General features: G+C 52.4%; 1 protein-coding gene across 1 annotated transcript in view; it reads left to right on the forward strand.

Annotated features, from left to right (window-relative positions):
• The window catches only part of ZMIZ1 (zinc finger MIZ-type containing 1), a 228870-nt gene that overhangs the window by 39364 nt on the left and 176915 nt on the right, over positions 1–12591 (forward strand). The window contains 1 exon segment of the mRNA XM_039872214.1: positions 7410–7522. The gene's annotated coding sequence lies outside the window, so the exon portion shown is untranslated.

The raw sequence follows: 12591 nt of genomic DNA on the forward strand, positions 1-12591 counted from the left end.
GGTGTCTGAGGTGCCCCCGCCATTTAGTTCAGAGCAGATGTGAACAGAACCCAGTCTAGTGTAGTGTAAAATGCGTTGCAACAGTTACAAAGGGGGAAATAGAGCTTGACATAGAGCAGGATTTGGCTGGGTAGAGAAAGCAATAATACATGCAAAAGCCCTGGTACATGAAAGTCCAGGGGAGGTTGCTCAGGGAGGTTGAGTCATTGTGCTGTGGCTGGAATCTAGAGGGTGTGAACGACTTTTACAAGTATGGACACAACTCATAGGTGAAGGGCTTAGAGGACTTAGAAATTTGGCAGTGGGAGGCGCTGGCAGTGGGGAGCCAGGGCTGGTACCTAAGCAGGTACAATGTATTTGATTTGGGTTTTGGGGTCATTTGTCCATTTGTATCTTGATTCTCTGGGTCAGCACACCTTCCTTGACAGCCTGTTTTGTGCCAGCTCAGGCCTAAGCTGTGCACAGGTCCCTGTACCTATGTGGAGGTAAACTATAGGGAAGGGGTCATGTGTAGCAATCCAGGTAAGGGGTGACAGGGACTCAGCAGAGCCAAGTGCCCTTGGTGTGAGCAAAGGGCTGTGCAGAGGCAGCAGGGTGGCTGATGACTTTCAGACTCATCTAGGCCCATTGCCCCAAGTCCTTGGGTGACTTGGGGGTATTAAGCAGCCTTGATGAACAGCATGTTCCTGGCAGACTGTGGACAGACCTCCTAGAGGTTATCCCTGTCCTGTAAGATCAACCCAGTCTTATCAAGTCCACATGTGCAGATGAGCAGACTGAAGCCCAGGGAGGCACAGCTCAGGGCCCCCCCGTCTCCCAGGCCAGGCTGGTGGTACACATACCCCCCCACCCTCCCCATACCCTGCAAATTTAAGAATATTTCCCCAAACTAGGCAAAATAGAGCAGCCTGATCCTCCAGGTCTAAATGTACAGAGGCTTGGGGAGGGGGCTTCCATTATATCTTTTCAAATTTGCAAATTTAATTTCTTCCGATCATCACTTAACAGTCCCAAGCGTTGGTGGTAAACAACTGCTCTCCCCAGAATGTTTCCCTGTGACAGCAGCTTTCTCTGGCGAGGGTGCTATCAACACTTGGCAGGGCCTCTTCCGAGCTCCCTGCTCCTAAGAAGCTAGAGTTTCTGAAAGGCTTTCAAGAATATGGTGCCCTCCCGGTATGCTGGGGCAGCAGGGCTGGGGAGGCAGGGGCTGGGGTGGCAGGGGCTGGGGCAGGCATGGGCCTAGCCTCTGTGTTCCCTGAAGTAGCCGTCAGCAATACCTGGCCTCGGAGCCTCAGATGGTTCCTGGTTGTGGACGGTCCCCTAGTGGAGGGCAGGGTGGGATTGAGTGTCCCCTGGCTCCTGCAGCCCTGGTGCCTGGGTCCTTGGCACAGCTTAGTGGCAGGAGGGAGCCTGTCTCCCCAGGGCAGCTCTGCCAGGCCCGTCTGTGGCCGGGAGACCAGCGGTGTTCCAGCCCGGCAGCCTCCATGGTCTGTGTCACGCTGGCTTATGTGTCCTGAATCAGAGCCAGAAAATGGGTCGGCTGTGCCGAGGTGGAGGTGCCTCTGCCCCGGGCAGCTGGGGTGAATCCCAGCCTTCAGCAGGTCCATGCTGTGGGAAGTGGGGAGCTGGCCTTATGCATTCCTCTCTGGCCCGGCCTGGATTTGACCAGTACCTGGCGGCGAGGCTGAGGTGACTGCTCCTTGTTCCGTTCACTGTGTCCAAGCCCCTGACCCCACCTGGCCGGTAACTGCCATGGGCAAGAAGGAGCCCTGGGACACGGGCGGAGGTAGGCTGCTGTGCCTTTGCTAGGGCTGGACTGCTTTCCTGGAATGCCCTTCCAGACTTGTCCTCTGGGCAAGAATTTATCCAAGAATTACTTCTTTGGCGAAGCCTTCCTGGGCAGCCCCTCCTCCAGCCACAGCTGTCCCCTTTTCCTCTGAGCCACCCTCCGTGGATCTCCATTATGGTTCCTGTCACCATGTGCGTAATCACGTTTTCCTGCAAAGGGCTCCCACGTCTACCTGTGTGAGTGCTTTGAGACTGATGTACTTGTGCAACTCACATGCTTGATACATAGTAGATGCTCACTAAAAGCGGCTATATCTAATTAAGGGGGTTCCCCAAGGCAGTGTTGGAGTGTCCCTTTGTTAATGATGCAGTGAAGAGGCGGAGTGGGAGTTTGCAGAGAGGCTGACCTGGTGGCCTGGGTAATTGCTGGGGGCTGCAGCAGCCTACTCTGCCGTTCCATCCAGTTAGTGCTTTCCTTGCTGGCAAGAGCCAGCTCCCCGGGTTGCCCGTGTGATCACTCTCCAGAAAACGCCCCAGTGGAAACTGCATGAATGATTGATAAGAGCTGAGAGCTGTTTAATTTTTTCCCTCTGTTTAATGGCTATCAATAATTTAATACACTCTCTGTATGTTTTTAAGAAATAGCACCCATTTCGCCATCTCCGGTTTAGCAGGCTAAATGATTTAAGTTTTGGAAATATGCTCGAGGATGGAGGTTGAGCCAGTCAGAGGAATCTGAAGGCTGGGGGTAGCGGGGAGGTGGGTTCAGAGCCAGCCAGCAGCATCTTGGCCTTAGGCTGTGTGTGTGTGTGTGTGTGTGTGGTATGTGTGGAGAGAGAGAGAGAGAGAGAGAGAGAGAGAGAGAGAGAGAGAGAGAGAGAGAGAGAGAGAGAGAGAGAAGGAGAGAGGGAGGGGCGGTAAAGCCAGTGCCTCTCTGCTAAGAGCAAGATAATTGCTTTTCCGGGTCTCACTGAGCAGCAGCTGAACAGCTGTCAGCTCACTCTCCCCACTAACGCTGAGCTTTTCTGGATGACTCTGGGGAGCCTTGTGGGGGGTGGGGCTAAGAAGGAGCTGCTGCTGGTACTACCATGGACTGAGAACCCCTCTCCCCCTGACATCTTTGCCCCCTTCTGAAGCTTTTAAATCATTTTTATTTTAATTATGCAGTTAGTCTGCTACTGGCTGCATCTTCCAGATGGGGTAGGGATGGTGTGGAATGGGGTCTCAGAATCACTAATCTCTGGCCTCAAAGGGATTTGGAAGGTCATCTGCCACTGCTCCCCCAAACTTTCCAGATGCAAAGGATCACCTGGGAGGACTTATTAAAAATTTAAATTTCTGGGCTGCATTCCAGGCCCACAGACTTCCATTCTCAGGGGAGAGGCCTGGGAAACTGTGGGTTTAACAAGCAGCCCAGGTGATTCTTATCATCAGAGGAGTTTGGGAAATATGGAGGTCAGCTTCAGTTCTGATGCTTACAGCACCCACAGCACACCACATGGCCGCTCCCCCTGTTTGCACGTCGCTGGAGATGGGGCACTCCTTACCTGTGAGACAGCACACCCCCACCTATGGAAAGTGTGCTTCAGTCCAGAGTTTCTTCTGAGTTTGGCTAGACCCATCCAGCTGTCCTCATGTGCATAGAGTTACCTCTTCTGCAAGAGAGACTGCCTCTCCTGGGTTATCTATGCCTCTCTGTTGGGCACGGAGCTTCCTTTCATAGTAAAGGGCTCTGGGTACCATAAAAAATGCCCCAGGGAGAGCCAGGCATGAAGGTGAGGAGGGACTCTCCCCTCCAGGCCTGGGCGCCCCTTCCCAGGGGCAGACAGATAACATGGTGATGTGGCCTGCTCTTGGTGTACTGTAGTGGGCACATCAGCCTACTGCTGACAGGTACCACCGGCAGCCCAGTGGGAACCCTGAGGGAGGCAGAAAGAGTGCTGGGCCTCAGAATTGTCCTGGCCTGTGGGGCCAGTCCTCCAACAGGAGAGAAAAATGTGACTCATCAGAGATTGTTGACTAAGCAAGAGCTCTCAGATAAGAGTGGGGGAACTGAGACCACAGGGGGCTCCCCCAAGGTCACACATCCAAGTAGGACAGAGCTGGAACTGCAAAGATGGGGCAGGGGGCCCAGAGAGAGACATCTGGAACTGAGGCCCTGGGACTGGGAGTCAGCTGAGACCCCATCCCAGGTCACGTGAGGACTGTGGGTGGGTTTCTACCTGCTGGCTCAGCGTTGATGGAGATGAGTACACAGAAAGGTATCAGGCGGAGCCTATGCCTGTCTAGCATCATAGCTCTCCTTTGCTTTGCCTGGCCGTTCGCATTGTTTTGGCAGAGATGCAGCACTCACTGCCAGTCACCTTGCTGTTTTATCTTAATAGATAATTAAGAGAGGAGTGGTACGCTTTTCACGGATGTCATTGTCTACTGCAAAACAGGGGACCTCTGAAGTCCTCCCCCACTCTGTAGACCCTTTCGCATCCCAAATTCATCCCCGCCATCGATCTATGTAGGAGAAGCCCGGGTCAGGTGAGGTGCTGGCCTATAGTCTGGACCTGTGATAGCCAGTCCTCCCTACCCCTTCATACCCTGAAGCCTGCTCTGATCATTACAGCATCACCGTGGGGCTATTGACTCTGGGGGAAGAAGAAGAGTGCTGCCTATCCCTGACAGGGCCCATGCTTGGAGAGTGCTAAAATTTGGGGAGACAGAAGAGAAAGACTTAACCCCACACTCAGGAAGACCCAGTCCCAGAGAGAGAACTGCGTGAATATGGACACCTGAGGAAGGCCTGGGGAGGTCAGGGAAGGCTTCCAGGAGGAGGTGCCACCTGCCTGCCCTCAGGCTTGAAGCACAATAGGAAGGGGAAGGGCCTCCCAGGTGCAAAGGTGTGAGGTGGCCCTTTGAGTGTGCATAGAAGAGTGAGCGGAAGCAGGGAGGGCAGGGTGGAGCTGGATCTGGTACACTGGGCGGGCGGAGAACCACAGACGGTTTGTTTGTTTTTAGCTTCTATTGAAGTACTACATCCATGCAGAAAAACGTGCATATCTTAAGTATAGCTTGACAAATTTTCACGAAATGAACACACTCATATCACCACCACACAGATCAAGAAACAGAACGTTCCAGACTCCCCAGATGTGCCCTTCACCATGTGTGCCCTTCCAGTCACTGCTCCCCTTCAAGGATAACGACCATCCTGACTTCCAGCAGCCTACTGTCAGTTATCTATTGCTGCTTGGAAACCACCCTAAAGCTTAGTGGCCTAAAACAAAGAACCACCATTTACTGTGTCTCATAATTCTGTGGTTAACTTGGGCAGTCCCTCTGCCAGTATCCCTTGGGCTCATGTGACTCCAGTTACCTGAAGGGCCAGCTGGACCATAAGGTCAAAGAAGGCCTTAGTCGTGTCTGCCAGTTGGTCCTGGCTGTTGGTTGGGCAGCCATAGTTCTTTATCCTCCAGTTAGGCGAAAAGGCTTCCTTCCATGGCCAGACAGCAGTCCAAGAGGGCCAAGGCCAGAAATGGCAGGACCTCTTGAGGCCTGCTCTCTATAAGTCCCAAAATGGCAGTTTTACCAAATCCTATTGGTCAAAACAAGTCTCAAGGCCAGCCCGGATTCAGTGGTGACAAATAGACTCCACCCCTTGATTAGAAGAGCTGCAAAGATTCTGTGGCCATATTTAATTTCCATGGCACAGAGTAGCTTTGCCTCTTCTTGACCTTTATCTAAACGGACCCCTTAAGCATGTTCTGCATTGTGTCTGGGTTTTCTGGTCTCTAGTGTTGGATACAGTTGCAAATCATTGGTTCTAGTTGCTGTGTGGTATTCCATTGCATGCATATCAATTTATCCATCCCATAGTTGATGGCTATTTGGGAAGTTTTCATTTTTCGGCCATGATGAATGGCACTGCTGTGAATGTTGACATTGATACTTCCCTCTGTCTTTTACTAATGAGGGAACTAAGGCCCTGACAGCGGATGAGCTTCCTCCGATGGTCCTGCAGCAAGAGAGCTATAAGGCCAGACGTAGGACCCAAGAATCCTGGCTTTGCCCACTGCCCGGAGCTGTCATGGATGGAGGCTGCCATGGCAGTCCCCCCAGCTCCTGAGTCCTCATGTGTCAGTTCCTGCAAGCACCTTGATAGAAGTAGTACCTATCTTTGGGTGACCACATGGCCATGTTTCTGTGGAAGTGGAAATACTAGGTCACTGATAGACCATGGGATAGGAGACACTCCCAGCTGTCCTCCAAGACGAAGAGCAGGGTATGCCTCACTAGCAGTGTTCGGGAGGCCCAGGAAGGCTTGGTGGAGGGGAATGAGGTGGTCAGCGGGGGTTTTAGAAAGACCCCCCTCCCGGAGAAGACACCTAAAGGGGTATCTCTACCCTGGGGCTCCCTGTAATGTTTCCTCTCTGCCTCAGGCCTCCAGACTGGGAGAAGTTAGGGCCGTCAGACAGGATAGCCCTGTTCTGAGTGTGATCTCTGTACTTTTCCTTACCCCAGGGTCCTCCCACTGCCCTCTCTCCTTTATCCATAGCTGCCTTCCATGGCTGGCCTGATCCCCCAACAGTCTGGGAAACTAGGTGCTTACAGGAACTGACACATGAGGACTCAGGAGCTGGGGGGACTGCCATGGCAGCCTCCATCCATGACAGCTCCGGGCAGTGGGCAAAGCCAGGATTCTTGGGTCCTACGTCTGGCCTTGTAGCTCTCTTGCTGCAGGACCATCGGAGGAAACTCATCCCCTGTCAGGGCCTTAGTTCCCTCATTAGTAAAGGACAGAGGGAAGTATCAGTGTCACCCAAGTCTCTTTCCTCTCACCATCCTGAACCCAATATTCTAGAATACAGCAGAGGGAAGGGCATGAGGAAGCCCTTGGAGAGCTCAGGCAGCTTCCTGATTTCAAAGTACACATCAGTCGGCCAATTTTGTTCAACTTGTTCACTGCATACCTTTATAGCACCATTCATCAGTCACTCATTCATTCATTTATCCATTCGTCAAGCAGTCTCTGTGGTCTTGCTCACCTCAGACAATAGAGAGATAAACTAGACCTCATTCCTGATGTCTGGGAGTTCCGCCCAGAGAGGAGACCTGCCTGGAGAAAGCTGGAGGAGACATAGTCAGCTAGGCCCAAAGCCGCTGGGGAATGAACAAGGAAAGAAGGGCCAGATCAGAGAGGGCTCCAGGAATGCATCTAAGAGGAATCTTGAAGGCCAGTGGGGCTTTGAAAGACAGAGAAATGGAGGGAAAGGGCTCCAGGCAGAGCACCTGGCTTGTTCCAAGGCCGGGACCTGCGGGGCTGGGCCGACTGCAGCACTGTGGTGGGTTGTGTCTGCGTGGCTGCTGCTGCAGCTCAGCATGTGGAGGGGCAGACCTCACTACTGGGCTGGTTCCTGGCTTCTAATGCAGACTTCGGGAGGTGGGTCTTTATTTGGGGGTTGAGAGGCAGCATCAGTTTCTAGGGTGACTCTACTTCTGTGGGCCAGCTCCACCTTCCAGGAGATGGCCAGAGGGTCCTGGGCAGGCAGGACCTAGAGGGTGGTGAAGGGAGGTGGGGGCCGCCCGCAGGGTCAGGCGTGGACTCACTGTGCCCTCTCCTTTCTTCACAGGACTTGCAGCAGCTGTGCTCGGACTGCCAGGGCTACCGCCTCCTGACTCTCGCCACCTTTTCCTGATAATCTCAGCAGCCTCAAGTCCTGGTCGTGGGCAGAGGCCTTAGCAGGTAAATAGCAGGGCTGGCCTGTGTGGCACTGTGTGTCTGATGGTGGTTGTCTCAGCCGAGTGGCTAGTGCTGTTTCGGGGCCCAGAGAGCCAGGAGCGGGGCTGCTGTCACTGAGGAATTAGGGGGGAAGGGGCTTATTTCTCAGTTCTTACTTCTTTCTTGGCCTCCTCCTCTCAGAGGAAGCCAGACAGTGGAGGGACTGTGCCCTGGCCTGGGACTTGGACATTTGTTTTCATTCTGCTGCCAACCTCTTTGATAACCATGACCTTCCACAGTTGGGACCCTTGGTTCTCTCATCTTGCATATGAGCCTAATAATCATGACGTCCTCTAGCATTCTTAGTATTTAATTCTGTGTCAGGCCCTGTGCTAAGTACTATGTAGTTATTAACTTTTTCATCTTCACAGAAACCCTGTGAGGCAGGTGCTGTTATCGTCGCCATTGTACAGGCAGGAAAACCAAGGCTGGTGTTTGGGAAGTGATGTGCCTAAGGTCACACACCTGGCTAAGCCCCCATGGGGTTCAATTCCATGTCTGTGTGGCTCCAGTGCACTAATCCCTGGACTGTTCTGCCCCTGGCTCTGCCCCACTCTGGGCCTTTTCTGGGAAGTGGAGACAAGGCGATCTTGAAGTGATGGGTCCTGTCTCAGCTCAAAGCAAAGGGAGGAGGCTTTTACAAGGTGACAGTGGCTGCTTATTGCCTGGTGTCATGACTCATTTGTAGATGTGATGTGACATGAACCAGGCCTGGCCTCCGGGGCCTCCAAGGTGGCACCAGGGCCCCTTCTAAAGGAGGATTGTATTGGCTGGCTCTCTCCCTCTGCTTCCCAAGCTCGGTTTCCCAGGCTTGTAGTAAGCACTTCCTGTATGCCGGGCCTGATGTCAGACCCTGAGGTGCAGAGGAAAGGGTATCTCTTTCTGTGCTCTGAGGGAGAGGCAAGGAGATCACAACAGTTGTGCAAGCTCTGTACCAGTGGGGTGGGCAGGGTTCATAGTTCAGATGGGGGCATTCTGGCACAGGTGATTCAGAAGTGAGTAGCGTTGTGGGAGACAGGAGCAGAGATGAGTGGAAGAGCCTGGAGGGAAGGGAGATGAGGTTGTCAAGGGTATGGGAAGATCGTAAAGGGCCACCAATGCCAGGCTAGAGTATTAGATCCCAAGGACGGTGGGAACCTTGGAGGTTTCTGGGGCAAGTAGTGAGTAGCCTATTGAAGAGGCTGCAATGGAGAGGCCATTGAAGAGGCCCAAGCTAGAAGCAGGGAGACTAGTGGGACTGTCCCCAGGGTCCAGTAAGAGATCAGAGGCCTCAGCTGGGGCTGGAGCAATGGGCATAAAGAGAGAGTGAAAGGCCTCAGCTTCCTAAGAGATGGAGGCAGGGGAGTTGGCAGGATTTGCAATTGGCTGGGGCTGGTGGTGAACATGAGGGTTGGAAAGCTGCCATGATATGGGATGGGGGTTAATGTTGGAATTCTGGGTGAATGTGGGGAGTCTGGAATCAGGAAGGCTTCTTGGAGAAGGTACGCCAGGTTGTGGTCTAGAATGTCTCTGAGCGGGCTGAGATTTCCATGAGGAAGAAGACGATTTGGGTGGCATAATAGTTACACATGGGCACAAGGTTAACATCTAGAAGTACAGATTCATATACAAATCCCAGAGGATTCTCCCAACCCACAGTTATACCTGTGTCTATAAACACATGTACACTGTATACTTGTACATACAGACAGACACACATGTGCTTGTAAACCTGTCCATGCGTGCTAAGGATAGACAGATGTGTATGCACACACATACACGAAAGGACATGTGTGTACAGATAGATACATGCAGAGATGTGCTGAAGCACGCTCCTTCATTTGCATATGTACACAGACATCACTCAGGCGTGCTACAAACATACACTTGTGCACACAAATAGACTTGCATGCACATACACACTCACAGACACACATGTTCACAAACTTTCATGTTGGCACTCCACACAGATATACAGGCACAAGCTCTCACAACTCGTGGCACTCCCCACACACAGGGACATACTCATAAGGCACATACAAGGAAGGGTGCGTTACAAGAAGAGGCTGTTCAGGAGTCGCTGGCTTCTTACTTGGAAAAGCTTTCAGCAGCTCCCCCAGTCGCTGGGCAGCTCTGGGCCCAGGGTGAGCCATGGCCTCTGCATGTATGTCAGGAAAGGGTTTGAAGGGCAGTTATATGACCATGGACAAGCTCTTGCCCTCTCTGGGCCTCAGCTTCCTCATCTGGAAACAGAAGTGGTCATTATCCACTCCTCACCTCCTGTACAGAGTGATCGTGAGGATTAACAACCACCAATGTGTGGTGCCAAGAACAGTTCCTGGACTCTTTTAGGGCTTCAACAGATTGGAACTATTATTCTTACAAGAAGAAAGCAGGTATGGGTTGTGTGGGGGTGTCTGTGGGGCCTTATCCCTGCTCCTCATCCCGTGGGGACTCCATCTAGCTCTCGGGAGCCTGGGCACCATCCGAGTCTTGTGCATAGCCAGCTAGTTGGGTCTGTGTCATCTCTGCTCCGTCTGCACTTCCCCTGAGGGCTCCTAGGGAGTTGGGGTGTGTGGTGCCAGTTTTGTTATACTAGCCACACTAGAGTCCCTGCAGGGGACTGACACATTACCCGCATGAGCTCACTAAATCCCCCCAAGAGCCTTGAGAGGGTGGCCTTAAATGAGGAAACTAAGGCACAGCAAAGGTTGGTTAAGTCCTCAAGGACAGTTGCTCACTCGTGTTACAGAATTTGTGCTCTTTTCTCCACTGAGTTCCCTTCAGGGATAGGTCATTCCCTGCCTGCTTTATAGAAGAGGAAACTGAGGCTCAGAGTTGGTGGGCCTGACAGCCAGGCAGTGGCAGCTTCACCTTAGATTCAAGACTTCCTCTTCTCTTCTCTTCCCTCCTTCCCTCTCCCCAGCAGGGCTCCTGCAAGTTGGAGGAGGTTTCCAGGGGTGCTCCTCAGATTTATCTGGGTTTTAGCCTGGCCCAGTGTTCCCAGGCAAAAAAAAGGGTCTGTTTTCTTACATGTAAACAGGTGGGTTGTTCTCTGGGGCCCACTGTCGGAGCACGATCTAGTAACTTCCCCTCTAAGACCCTTTTGTAAAATGTCCTTAGCTTATTTTTTTGGAAACCTGGCCAACAGGAAGCTCTGGAGTGCCCTAGTCCTAGGGGAGGCAGGCACCACTTTCACACCCATTAGCAATTTCAGAGTATGGGACCATGGCACAGGGAGCCATGGGTTCTGCTTCAAGTCAGTCCATGTGTAATGAGGAAATCTGAGAAGGATCTCCAGGAGGTGACAGGTGTGTTGGGTACTGGAAGGTAAGGAGAAATGTGCTAGGTTGATGTGGAAGGAAAAGGAAGACACGGCAGAGGGCCTGGCTCTTGTAAAGTCCCGGAGACGTGAAAGTTCATTCACTGGCCCTTCCCTTTACCCCCGACAGCGGCCCTCAAAAGCTCCTAGAATCAGGACGAGCTTTGTAATTTGTGGAGCCCAGTGTAAAACAAAAATGCAGGGCCCAATGTTCACAAATTATTAAGGATTTCAAGATGATAGCAGTAAAGCATTAAACCAAGTGTGGGTCCTTCTAAGCTTGGAGCTTCTGCAGTTGCTCACGAAGACGATCCTGTCTAGAGTACACGTAGTACTCGTGGGATTAAGTGCAAAGAACTGAGTCTGTGTGCAAGCACCACCAGTTATTCACCGGCCCAGCAACCTTGGGTAAGGCCCCTGACACCTCTGTGAGTCTCGTCTGTCAAGGGGAAAGGGGTATTGTCCTCCCCAGCAGCAAGAAGCTGAGTGGTGACAGCATCCAGCTTGTCCCCAGCAGCCTGGGGCAGGGGCTTCAGTTAGGGTGGGATTGCAGCCCCTTTGTTAGGCAGTGGTATTTGAGGATTCCTGACCTGTGGTGACTTGGTTTTGTATGTGTGTATGTGTGTGCACACGCATACACTCCTGCTTTTCCAAATTACCAGGGCAGAGGGGATGGGGGTAGAGGGTCTGCTCTGTGGTTTTTTTTGTAGTCTTATGCCTGATTGTATATCCATCTCTGCTTGGCAAACTCACTCCTGCAAGTCAGATGCCAGGGAGCCTTCTCTGACACCAGCCCCTCCCTCCAACCTTTGCCCTGTGACCCCTTCAGTAGCTACAATGACCTCTTGCACTGTAGAATTTTATACAGTGTGCAAAGCTCTTTCACACCCCAATCGGACCATTGAGCAAGCACTCAAAAGGTCCCATTCCCATTTGCCAGTGGAAAAACGGAGGCTCAGAGGTGTACCCCTACCTTTGCTCCTGGGCTGAGGTCAGGCACACATCAGGAAGGGGTGCAGATGGTGGCAACAGAGGGTGGCACTAGGCTCTGCTCTGGGGCAGCTTCACATGTAAGCATTTTGGAGGACTGGCTTTATTCCTTGGTAAAGAGCTCCAGCTACTGGCCCAGAAGGGGCCCCAGAGGTGCCTGGGGGGCTGAAGAGGGCCTGGTGGAGGCAGCCAGAGGTCTAGCCAGCTGGAGTAGACAAGCCCCCGTCCCTGCTCCTTCCTACAGGTGACTTGGCCCAGTTCCCCCAGACAGGCAGACTGGAGCCAAGTATGTGCGGTTCTCAGGCTCAGGCAAGTCCCACATCAGGCAGAGGCGAGAAGGCTTCAGCTGGTCTGGGCTATAACATCCAGCAAAGGCTAGACACAGTGAGAGGGTATCTCGTTGAGGGCATGACAACTGTCCCATATGTCTGGCTCTTTATAAAAAGCAGGCAAAACCCCTTTGGTGGGTGAATGCAGAGGACACTGACATGACTCAGGGTATAAACTTTGGGCCTAGGCTTTGGGGTTTTCAAACTCTACCACTCCTCTCTTTGTGACTTTAGATTAGTAGCTAAACCTCTCTGTGCCTCATGTCCTCATCTGTAAAGTAGAGATAATAGAACCTACCTCACTGAGTGATGAGGAATTCAACTCAATGAAGTAAACCGTATAAATCCTCACAACAGAGCCTAGAACATGGTTAGCACTCCATGGCATATGGATTGATGGTGGGCTGGTAGAC

The sequence above is a fragment of the Pteropus medius genome, unplaced genomic scaffold, assembly GCF_902729225.1.
Source record: "Pteropus medius unplaced genomic scaffold, Ma_sr-lr_union100, whole genome shotgun sequence".
Lineage (NCBI taxonomy): Eukaryota > Metazoa > Chordata > Mammalia > Chiroptera > Pteropodidae > Pteropus > Pteropus medius.